General features: G+C 51.1%; 1 protein-coding gene across 2 annotated transcripts in view; it reads right to left on the reverse strand.

The window, feature by feature from the left end:
- TMOD3 (tropomodulin 3) overlaps nucleotides 1-12371 on the reverse strand; it is a 132162-nt gene that overhangs the window by 68909 nt on the left and 50882 nt on the right. Inside the window, exon 1 of one of the 2 annotated variants that reach the window (XM_038750499.1) lies at nucleotides 6310-6362. The exons of the other annotated variant lie outside the window; for it this stretch is intronic. The gene's annotated coding sequence lies outside the window, so the exon portion shown is untranslated. Of the gene's footprint in view, nucleotides 1-6309; nucleotides 6363-12371 lie in introns of those variants that run through there. 2 annotated transcript variants of the gene reach the window in all.

The raw sequence follows: 12371 nt of genomic DNA on the forward strand, positions 1-12371 counted from the left end.
GGGGATTGAGTCTGTAAGCCCCATGTGGGACAGGGGCTTTGTCCAACCCAATCTGCTTGCATCCACCCCAGAGCTTAGTGCAGTGCCTGACAGTGTTTAACAAATATTATTATTATTAATTGAGGCGGTGGGTGAAATGAAATGGCAGCCGTTCCATCTACAGGCCTAAGAATTGTAATGCATTCTGCCTCACCTTCCAGTTTGAATGCCTTGGCGATGCTAACCTATGAAGACTTTATCAATCAATCGTATTTACTGAGCGCTTACTGTGTGCAGAGCACTGTACTAAGCGCTTGTAGAAGATAATGCCAGTAAGATAGTGACAGAAAAGAAGAAAACATGCTGACTTTTGGGAGGGGAAAAAAACCCACAATCCTCACTACAAATAGACGGCCCTCTCGAGTCACACTGATCTTCCCAACTGAGAGCGGGGAATTTACGCTGAAAGCGAGTGTGAAATCACTCAATCGTATTTACTGAGTGCTTACTGTGTGCAGAGCACTGTATTAAGTGCTTGGGAGAGTACAATATAACAATAAATAATTAATAAACCAATCAATCAATAATTAATTAATTAATAATTAATAATTAATAAATGCTATCGTTATTGTTATTATTAATGAACATATTTCCTGTCCATAGCGAGTTTACAGTCTAGGGGCAGCAACGTGGCTTAGTGATGATGATGATGGCGGCATTTATTACGCGCTTACTATATGCAAAGCGCTATTCTAAGCGCTGGGGAGGATACAAGGTGATCAGGTTGTCTCACGGGGGGCTCACAGTCTTAATCCCCATTTTACAGATGAGGGAACTGAGGCCCAGAGAAGTGAAGTGATTTGCCCAAAGTCACACAGCTGACAATTGGCGGAGCCGGGATTTAATAATAATAATAATAATGATGGCATTTGTTAAGTGCTTACTACGTGCAAAGCACTGTTCTAAGCACTGGGAAGGTTACAAGGTGATCAGGTTGTCTCACGGGGGGCTCACAGTCTTAATCCCCATTTTACAGATGAGGGAACTGAGGCCCAGAGAAGTGAAGTGATTTGCCCAAAGTCACACAGCTGACAATTGGCGGAGCCGGGATCTGAACCCAAGACCTCTGGTTCCAAAGCCCCTGCTCTTTCCACTGAGCCACGCTGCTTCTCCAAAGAGCACAGACTTGGGAATCAGAGGTTGCGGGTTCTAATCCTGGCCCCGCCACTTGTCTGCTGTGTGACTTTGGGCAAGTCACTTCACTTCTCTGGGCCTCAGTTCCCTCATCCGTAAAATGGGGATTAAAAGTGTGAGCCCCACGTGAGACAACCTGATTACCCTGTATCTACCCCATGGCTTAGAACAGTGCTTGGCACATAGTAAGCGCTTAATGCCATAATTATTATGGCTTAATGTCAACAGCATGGGCTTGGGAATCAGGGGTCGTGGGTTCTAATCCCGGCTCCACTAGTACTACTTGTCTGCTGTATGACCTTGGGTGAGTCACTTAACTTCTCTGTGCCTCTGTTACCTCATCTGTAGACCGTGAGCCCACTGTTGGGTAGGGACCGTCTCTAAATGTTGCCGACTTGTACTTCCCAAGCGCTCAGCACAGTGCTCCGCACACAGTAGACGCTCACCAAATACGTTCGAATGAATGAATCTGTAAAATGGGGATTTTAAAATGTGAGCCCCGTGTGGGGCGGGGACTGTGTCCAACCCGATTCCCTTGTATCTACGCCAGCGCTTAGAACAGTGCTTGGCACGTAATAATAATAACGATGGCATTTATTAAGCGCTTACTATGTGCCAAGCACTGTTCTAAGCGCTGGGGAGGTCACAAGGTGATCAGGTTGTCCCTCAGGGGGCTCACAGTCTTCATCCCCATTTTACGGATGAGGTCACTGCGGCCCAGAGAGTGAAGTGACTTGCCCAAAGTCACACAGCTGACAACTGGTGGAGCCGGGATTAGAACCCATGACCTCTGACTCCAAAGCCCGGGCACTTTCCACTGAGCCACGGTGCTTCTCACATAGCAAGCTCTTAAAAAATACCACCATTATTATTATTATTATTACTATTATTAGCGGGGAGCCGGGCCATATGCCCACTGCTGGGTAGGGACTGTCTCTATATGTTGCCAACTTGTACTTCCCAAGCGCTTAGTACAGTGCTCTGCACACAGTAAGCGCTCAATAAATACGATTGATGATGATGATGATGATATGCCAGGCTTGCTTCTAGCCAGCCCAACGACCTGCCACATTTCAGGGTGCAATGCTGGACCTGCCGGGACCCTTATTCATTCATTCATTCAATTGTATTTATTGAGCGCTACCTGTGTGCGGAGCACTGTACTAAGCGCTTGGGAGGGCCTTCTGGAAGGGGACTCGAAAAACGGTGGGAAAAGGGCGTCGCGGGTGGAAAAGTCTGCATTTTTCCTTGCGCTGGTGGGCCCCGGCCGGTGCCCCCATTGGTGGGCAGGGACCGTCTCTATGTTGCCAACCTGTACGTCCCAAGCGCTTAGTACAGTGCTCTGCACACAGTAAGCGCTCAATAAATACGATTGAATGAATGAATGCCCCCGGGCCTGGCCTGCCCTGTTTCCTGGCGTGCCGGGAAACAACGCTGGGCCTGGGCCCGACTCTTTCATTCCTTCATTCAATCATACTTATTGAGCGCTTACTGTGTGCAGAACACTATAGTAAGCGCTTGGGAGAGTACAGAAGCAGCGTGGCTCAGTGGAAAGAGCCCGGGCTTTGGAGTCAGAGGTCAGGGGTTCAAATCCCAGCTCCGCCAATTGTCAGCTGTGTGACTTTGGGCACATCACTTCACTGGGCCTCAGTTCCCTCATCTGGAAAATGGGGATTAAGATTGGAGCCCCACGTGGGACAACCTGATCGCCTTGTATCTCCCCAGTGCTTAGAACAGTGCTTTGCACATAGTAAGCGCTTAACAAATACCATCATTATTATTATTATATGTTGCCAACTTGTACTTCCCAAGCGCTTAGTACAGTGCTCTGCACACAGTAAGTGCTCAATAAATACGATTGATTGATTGATTATTATTATTATTTACAAATCGGCACTATATAGAGATGGCCCCTGGAAAGAGCCTGGGCTTTGGAGTCAGAGGTCATGGGTTCGAATCCAGACTCCGCCACATGCCTGCTGTGTGACCTTGGGCAAATCACTTCACTTCTCGGAGCCTCAGTTCCCTCATCTGTCAAATGGGGATGAAGACTGTGAGCCCCCCGTGGGACAACCTGATCACCTTGTAACAACCCTCGCACTTAGAACAATGCTTTGCACATAGTAAGCGCTTAACAGCGTGACTCAGTGGAAAGAGCCCGGGCTCTGGAGTCTGAGGTCATGGGTTCAAATTCCACTCTGCCAACTGTCATTCATTCATTCATTAATTCAATCGTATTTATTGAGCGCTTACTGTGTGCAGAGCACTGTACTAAACGCTTGGGCAGTACAAGTTGGCAACATCTAGAGACGGTCCCTACCCAACAACGGGCTCAGTCTAGAAAGGGGAGACAGACAACAAAATAAAACATATTTGTGCAAGTCACTTGACTTCTCTGTGCCTCAGTTCCCTCACCTGTAAAATGGGGATGAAGACTGAGAGCCCCCCGTGGGACAACCTGATCACCCTGCATCCTCCCCAGCGCTTAGAACAGTGCTTTGTACATAGGAAGTGCTTAACAGTGTGGTTCAGTGGAAAAAGCCTGGGCTTTGGAGTCAGAGATCATGGGTTCAAATCCCGGCTCCACCAATTGTCGGCTGTGTGACTTTGGACAAGTCACTTCACTTCTCTGGGCCTCAGTTCCCTCATCTGAAAAATGGGGATGAAGACTGTGAGCCCCCCGTGGGACAACCTGGTCACCTTGTAATAATAATAATGATGGCATTTAGTAAGCGCTTACTATGTGCGAAGCACTGTTCTAAGTGCTGGGAGGATGCAAGGTAACGCTTAGAGCAGTGCTTTGCACATAGTAAGCGCTTACTAAACGCCATCATTATTCTTAACAAATGCCATCGTTATGACCCAACAAGGGGCTCACAGTCTAGAAGGGGGAGACGGACGGGCGTCGAGACTATCAGAAGAAATAGAATTAGGGCTACATACGCATCATTAATAAGTAAATGGAGTAAGTCCGTATAAATAAAATAGAGTAATAAATATGTAGAACTATACACGAGTGCTGCAGAGTAGCAGTGTGGCTCAGTGGAAAAAGCAAGGGCTTTGGGGTCAGAGGTCAGGGGTTCAAATCCCGGCCCCGCCAATTGTCGGCTGTGTGACTTTGGGCAAGTCACTTCACTTCTCTGGACCTCAGTTAGCTCATCTGGAAAATGGGGATGAAGACTGTGAGCCCCCCTGTGGGACAACCTGATCACCTTGTGACCTCTCTGGTGCTTAGAACAGTGCTTTGCACATAGTAAGCGCTTAACAGCGTGGCTCAGTGGAAAGAGCCCGGGCTTTGGAGTCTGAGGTCATGGGTTCAAATCCTGGCTCCGCCAATTGTCAGCTGTGTGACTTTGGGTAAGTCACTTCACTTCTCTGGACCTCAGTTGCCTCATCTGTAAAACGGGGATGAAGACTGTGAGCCCCCCCCCACCCCCCCCGGGACAATCTGATCACCTTGTGACCTCCCTGGTGCTTAGAACAGTGCTTGGCACATAGTAAGCGCTTAACAGCGTGGCTCAGTGGAAAGAGCCCGGGCTTTGGGGTCTGAGGTCATGGGTTCAAATCCCGGCTCCGCCAATTGTCGGCTGTGTGACTTTGGGCAAGTCACTTCACTTCTCTGGGCCTCAGTTCCCTCACCTGGAAAATGGAGATTAAGACTGTGAGCCCCCCGTGGGACAACCTGATCACCTTTTGACCTCCCTGGTGCTTAGAACAGTGCTTTGCACATAGTAAGCGCTTAACAGCGTGGCTCAGTGGAAAGAGCCCGGGCTTTGGAGTCTGAGGTCGTGGGTTCAAATCCCGACTCCGCCAATTGTCGGCTGTGTGACTTTGGGCAAGTCACTTCACTTCTCTGGGCCTCAGTTCCCTCATCTGGAAAATGGGGATGAAGACTGTGAGCCCCCCCCCCCCCACCCCCACCCGAGGGACAACCTGATCACCTTGTAATAATAATAATGATGGCATTTGTTAAGCACTTACCATATGCGAAGCACTGTTCTAAGCGCTGGGGGGGATGCAAGCACATAGTACACCCTTACTAAACGCCATCATTATTCTTAACAAATGCCATCGTTATGACCCAACAAGGGGCTCAACAGTCTAGAACGGGAGACAGACGATATAACGAAACAAGTAGACGGGCGTCGAGACTATAAGAATAAATAGAATTAGGGCTACACACACATATCATTAATAAGTAAATGGAGCAAGTCTGTATAAGTAAAATAGAGTAATAAATATGTAGAACTATACACGAGTGCTGCAGAGAAGCAGTGTGGCTCAGTGGAAAAAGCAAGGGCTTTGGGGTCAGAGGTCATGGGTTCAAATCCCGGCCCAGCCAATTGTCGGCTGTGTGACTTTGGGCAAGTCACTTCACTTCCCTGGGCCTCAGTTCCCTCATCTGTAAAATGGGGATGAAGACTGTGAGCCCCTCCGTGGGACAACCTGATCACCTTGTGACCTCCCCAGCACTTAGAACAGGGCTTTGCACAGAGTAAGCGCTTAACAGCGTGGCTCAGTGGAAAGAGCCCGGGCTTTGGAGTCTGAGGTCATGGGTTCAAATCCCGGCTCCGCCAATTGTCGGCTGTGTGACTTTGGGCAAGTCACTTCACTTCTCTGGACTTCAGTTACCTCATCTGTAAAATGGGGATGAAGACTGTGAGCCTCACGTGGGACAACCTGATCATCATCATCATCATCATCAATTGTACTCATTGAGCGCTTACTGTGTGCAGAGCACTGTACTAAGCGCTGGGGAAGTCCAAGTTGGCAACATACAGAGACGGTCCCTACCCAACAGTGGGCTCACAGTCTAAAAGGGGGAGACCACCTGATCACCTTGTGACCTCCCTGGTGCTTAGAGCGGTGCTTTGCACATAGTAAGCGCTTACTAAACGCCACCATTATTCTTAACAAATGCCATCGTTATGACCCAACAAGGGGCTCACAGCCTAGAAGGGGGAGACGGACGGGCGTCGAGACTATCAGAAGAAATAGAATTAGGGCTACATACGCATCATTAATATCTAAATAGAGTAAGTCTGTATAAATAAAATAGAGTAAAAAATATGTAGAACTATACACGAGTGCTGCGGGGAGGAGAATGGGGGGAGAAGGGGGGAGGCCCCCGCTTACCCGCCGCCTTTGCCGCCGGGTTGGTGTCGGTCCGATCCGGTCCGATCCGGTCCAATCTGGTCCGGTCCTGCCCAGCCTCGCTGAGGCGGCCCAACCGCCACTTCGGAGCGCCCCGGACGCCCCGACGTTCCCCGCGCAGGCGCCACCCGGCCTCCCCGACGCTCCCTGCGCAGGCGCCACCCGGTCTCCTCCACGCTCTCTGCGCAGGCGCCACCCGGCCTCCCCGACGTTCCCTGCGCAGGCGCCACCCGGCCTCCCCTACGCTCTCTGCGCAGGCGCCACCCGGCCTCCCCCACGCGCTCTGCGCAGGCGCCACCCGGCCTCCCCCACGCGCTCTGCGCAGGCGCCACCCGGCCTCCCCCACGCGCTCTGCGCAGGCGCCACCCGGCCTCCCCCACGCGCTCTGCGCAGGCGCCACCCGGCTTCCCCCACGCGTTCTGCGCATGCGCCACCCGGCCTCCCTCACGCGCTCTGCGCAGGCGCGACGCCGCGCGGGGCAGCCTGGGACTTGTAGTGCCGAGGGCGGGCCTACGGGACCACAGAAGGAGGAATAATAATGATGGCATCTGTTAAGCGCTTACTATGTGCCAAGCACTGTTCTAAGCGCTGGGGGGGGGGGGGGGGGGGGAATACAAGGTGATCAGGTTTGTCCCATGTGGGGCTCACAGCCTTAATCCCCATTTTCCAGACGAGGTCACTGAGGCATAGAGAATAATAATAATGATGGCATTTGTTAAGCGCATACTATGTGCAAACCACTGTTCTACATTCACTCAATCGTATTTATTGAGCGCTTACTGTGTGCAGAGCACTGTACTAAGCGCTTGGGAAGGACAAGTTGGCAACATATAGAAACGGTCTACATTCATTCAATCGGTTTTATTGAGTGCTCACTGTGTGCAGAGCACTGTACTAAGCGCTTGGCAAGTACAAGTTGGCAACATACAGAGACGGTCCCTACCCAACAGCGGGCTCACACAGTCTTGAAGACTGTGCATACAAGGTGACCAGGTTGTCCCATGGGGGGCTCACAGGAAGGGGAGAGAGGCAGGAGGGGAGACTTGTTTTGTTCTGTTGTCTGTCTCCCCCTTCTAGACTGGGAGCCCGTTGCTGGGTAGGGACCGTCTCTATAGGTTGCCGACTTGTATTCTCCAAGCGCTCAGTAGAGTGCACCCAGTAAGCGCTCAATAAATACGATTGAATGAATGAATGAGGAAGGGAGGGAAAGAGGAGAGGGGGCGGTCCCGGGGGACGGGGCGGGGCAGAGGGAGACCGGGCCCAGGGGACTAGAGGAGGGAGGAGAGAGAGGGGGGAGGGACAAGGAGGAAGGGAGGAGAGAGGGAAGGAGGGAAAAGAGAGAAAGGGGAGGAGAAGGAGGAAGGGAGGAGAGAAAGGGAAGGAGGGAGGAGAGGGAGAAGGAGGGGGAGAGGAGAAGGAGGAAGGGAGGAGAGAAGGGGAAGGAGGGAAAAGAGAGAAAGGGGAGGAGAAGGAGGAAGGGAGGAGAGAAGGGGAAGGAGGGAAAAGAGAGAAAGGGGAGGAGAAGGAGGAAGGGAGGAGAGAAGGGGAAGGAGGGAAAAGAGAGAAAGGGGAGGAGAAGGAGGAAGGGAGGAGAAAAGGGGAAGGAGGGAGGGAAGAGGGAGGAGAGGGAGAAGGAGGAAGGGAGGGGGAGAGGAGAAGGAGGAAGGGAGGAGAGAAAGGAAGGAAGGGAGGAGAGAAAGGAAGGAAGGGAGGAGAGAGAAAGGGAGGGAGAGAGGAGAGGAAGAAAGGGAGGGAGAAGGAGGAAGGGAGGAGAGAGGGAGGGAGAAGGAGGTAGGAAGGAGAGAAAGGGAGGGAGAGAGGAGAGGAAGAAAGGGAGGGAGAAGGAGGAAGGGAGGAGAGAGAAAGAGGGAGACAGGAGAAGGAGGAAGGTAGGAGAGAAAGGGAGGGGGAGGGAGGAAGAGGAGAAGGAGGGGGAGAGAGAGAAAGGGAGGGGGAGTAGGAGGAAGGGAAGAGAGAGAAAGGGAGGGGGAGTAGGAGGAAGGGAAGAGAGAGAAAGGGAGGGGGAGTAGGAGGAAGGGAAGAGAGAGAAAGGGAGGGGGAGAGGGAGGAAGGGAGGAGAGAGAAAGGGAGGGGGAGAGGGAGGAGAGAGAAAGGGAGGGGGAGAGGGAGGAAGGGAGGAGAGAGAAAGGGAGGAGGGAGAGGGAGGAAGGGAGGAGAGAGAAAGGGAGGGGGAGAGGGAGGAAGGGAGGAGAGAAAGGGAGGAGGGAGAGAGAAAAGGGGGAGAGGGAGGAAGGGAGGAGAGAGAAAGGGAGGGGGAGAGGGAGGAAGGGAGGGGAGAGAAAGGGAGGGAGAGGAGAGAGGGGACGGGACCAGGGGACAGGAGGAGGGAGGAAAGAGAGAGGGAGAAGAGGGAGGGCCCAGTGGACGAGAAGAAAGTGGGAAGAGAGGGGTGAGAGAAGAGGAAGGGGGAAGGGAGAGCAGCCGCCAAGTTTGGGGCTGCAGAGGGAAGAAGGAAGGAGAGAGAGAGAGAGAGAGACAGCCAGAGACAGAGAGAGCGAGGAGGCAGGGAGGCAGCTGCTGAGGGTTGTCAGCTGTGTGACTTTGGGCAAGTCACTTCAATCAATCAATCGTATTTATTGAGCGCTTACTGCGTGAAGAGCACTGTACTAAGCGCTTGGGAAGTACAAGTTGGCAACATATAGAGACAGTCCCTACCCAACAGTGGGCTCACAGTCTAAAAGGGTCACTTCTCTGGGCCTCAGTTCCCTCATCTGGAAAATGGGGATTAAGACTGTAAGCCCCATGTGGGACAACCTGCTTACCTTGTATCTAACCCAGCGCTTAGATCGGTGCTTGGCACATAGTATGTGCTTAACAAATACCATTATTATTATTTGGAGGGGGCAGGTGGAACCGCGTGACTCACCCCGCCTCCAGTCTCTCACCAGATGCCCACATTAGGGAGAGATGAGGCCTTTCAGATGGGATATTTTTGGGACTGCGTTCCCGGGAAATGTACCCTGTAACTCAGGGAGCCAAGCGGACGGCCTCACAGAGCGTCCAGGCCATGGCGGCTCTGGACGGGAGGGCCCAAGACGGGCAAGACCCCAGGAGGAAAGTGCTGGGGACAGGGGCTTTTCACTCACTTTTGGTTTTGAGGGCAGGGCTCTAGGGAGCAAGCAAAACCTCGATAAGAAGGCTCTGATGCGCCCACAGTGCAGGAAGATCCGATTGGACTCTGCACATAGTAAGCGCTCAATAAATACGATTGATGATGATGATGATTGGAGGTCTTTTCAAACCAACGTCGTCCTTTGTCAGTGAAGCCGAGGTTGGATGACGTTTCCGGGAGAAGGGAGTGGTCGACGGGGTCCAAGGCGACTGAGAGGTGGAGGGGGATTAGGACGGAGTAGAGGCCGTTGGATTTGGCAAGAAGGAGGTCACCGGCGACCTTTGAGAGGACGGTTTCTGTGGAGTGAAGGGGACGGAAGCCAGATTGGAAGGGGTCAAGGAGAGGAATTTGAGACAGAAGGTGTAGATGACTCCCTCAAGGAGTTTGGAGAAGAATGGTAGGAGGGAGATGGGGTGATAACTGGCGGGAGCCATGGGGTCAAGGGAGGGTTTGTTGGTTTTTTTTTAAGATGGGGGAGATGTGAGCCTGTTTGAAAACACTGAGACAACAGGAAGACAAAATACATTTCAGGAGGAGCAGAATTTCCAGCTCCTAGCAGTTCAGAGTTCACAGTCACAACCACGGCCCAGTGACCCCCCTCAGCAGCGGTAGGCTTTTCGAGTTTTTCTGGAGCCCGGAGACCTGCGGTGGAGATCAGGTGATCAGATTGTCCCACGAGGGGCTCACGGCCTTAATCCCCATTTTACAGATGAGGTAACTGAGGCACAGAGAAGTTAAGTGACTTGCCCAAAGTCACGCAGCTGACAATTGGCGGAGACCCCCCCCCCCCCGCTCCTGCCTTCGCCTGGGTCGGGTCGGGCCGGAGGGAGAGAAGGGAAGAGGGAAACGGAGGGACAGGCCGGGCTCGTTGCAGTGGATAAGCCTCAGAAGACGAAGAAATAAGGGTCTGTTTCTTTGTTGTTGTCTTTTTCATTTCTGGCCTAAGTTGAAAGGAGAAGTGATCTGACTGTCAACCCAAATGATTCTAATTCAAGTCAGATTATCCTCATTTTCCCCTTCTCTCTGTGTCCTGGCTGGCTTCATACCTCATGGCAGAGAAGCAGCGTGGCTCAGTGGAAAGAGCCCGGGCTTTGGAGTCAGAGTTCATGGGTTCACATCCCGGCTCCGCCAACTGTCAGCTGTGTGACTCTGGGCAAGTCACTTCACTTCTCTGGGCCTCAGTTCCCTCATCTGGAAAATGGGGATTAAGACTGTGAGCCCCTCGTGGGACAATCTGATCACCTTGTAACCTCCCCGTGCTTAGAACAGTGCTTTGCACATAGTAAGTGCCTAATAAATGCCATTATTATTATTGTTAGGGTGATTTTTCCACAAGTGCAGATTAATATATCACTTTGACAGTGGAGACATCAAGATAGAGGCAATCCGGGGGTGCTCTGGGGATTATTCCCACTTGCTAATGCATTCCTCCCTTTCTTGGAGAGTGAGCAGAGAAGGACAACAGACTTCTGGAGGAGAGAAGTGAATTATTAATGTAACCACAATGAGTAGGGAGTCTCCTTTGAAGACTGAGAAAATGCGTAGAGGAAATGATTATAATACTAGTGTCTTAAGAAAGCGTTCTTTGCTTTCTCTCAGCTCTGCCAGTCTTGCTTCTCCTGAAGTGCAATGATCAAATGGGCAAACGAGGGAATGGCACATTGTGTGGTCTTCAATCAATCCGTGATATTACTTGAGTGTTTACTGTGTGCAGAGCACTGTACTAAGCCCTTGGGAAAGTTTGTGTTGCCAACTTGCACTTCCCAAGCGCTTAGTACAGTGCGCTGCACACAGCGCTCAATAAATATGATTGATTACAATATAACAGTTGGTAGACACATTCCCTGCCCACAAGGCGCCTACAGTCTAGAGGGGGAGACGGGCATTTGAAGAAATTACGGATATGTACGTAAGCGCTGTCGGGCATACAGATAATAAGAATACTAATAATAATGGCATTTATTAAGTGCTTACTATGTGCAAAGCACTGTTCTAAGCGCTGGGGAGGTTACAAGGTGATCAGGTTGTCCCCCGGGGGGCTCACAGTCTTCATCCCCATTTGACAGATGAGGGAACTGAGGCCCAGAGAAGTTAAGCGACTTGCCCAAAGTCACACAGCCGACAACTGGCGGAGCTGGGATTTGAACCCGTAACGTCTAACTCCAGAGCCCGTGCTCTTTCCCCAGATCCAAGCGGATGGTTGACAGAAGGGAGAGGGAATAGGGGAAATGAGGGCTTAGTCAGGGAAGGTCTCTTGGGGGAGATGTAATTTTATTAGGGCTTAAAAGGAGGGGAGAGTTACTTAACTTCTCTGTGCCTCAGTTACCTCATCTGTAAAATGGGGATTTAAACTGTGAGCCCCCCCATGAGACAACCTGATCACCTTGTAGCCTCCCCAGCACTTAAAACAGTGCTTTGCACATAGTAAGCGCTTAACAAATACCATCATCATCTGTCATACAGGAAGGAGGAGGGATTACCATTCATTCATTCATTCAATCGTGTTTATTGAGCACTTACTGTGTGCAGAGCACTGTACTAAGCGCTTGGGAAGTACGAGTTGGCAACACTTAGAGACGGTCCCTACCCAGCAGTGGGCTCACAGTCTAGAAGGGGGAGACGGAGAACAAAACAAAACATATTAACAAAATAGAATAAATATGTACAAATAAAATAATCAATCAATCAATCGTATTTATTGAGCGCTTACTGTGTGCAGAGCACTGTACTAAGCGCTTGGGAAGTACAAGTTGGCAACACTTAGAGACGGTCCCTACCCAGCAGTGGGCTCACAGTCTAGAAGGGGGAGACAGAGATCAAAACCAAGCAAATTAACAAAATAAAATAAATAGAATAGATATGTACAAGTAAAATAAATACATAAATAGAGCAGTAAATCCGTACAAACATA

Source organism: Tachyglossus aculeatus, chromosome 8, assembly GCF_015852505.1.
Source record: "Tachyglossus aculeatus isolate mTacAcu1 chromosome 8, mTacAcu1.pri, whole genome shotgun sequence".
NCBI classification, from domain to species: domain Eukaryota; kingdom Metazoa; phylum Chordata; class Mammalia; order Monotremata; family Tachyglossidae; genus Tachyglossus; species Tachyglossus aculeatus.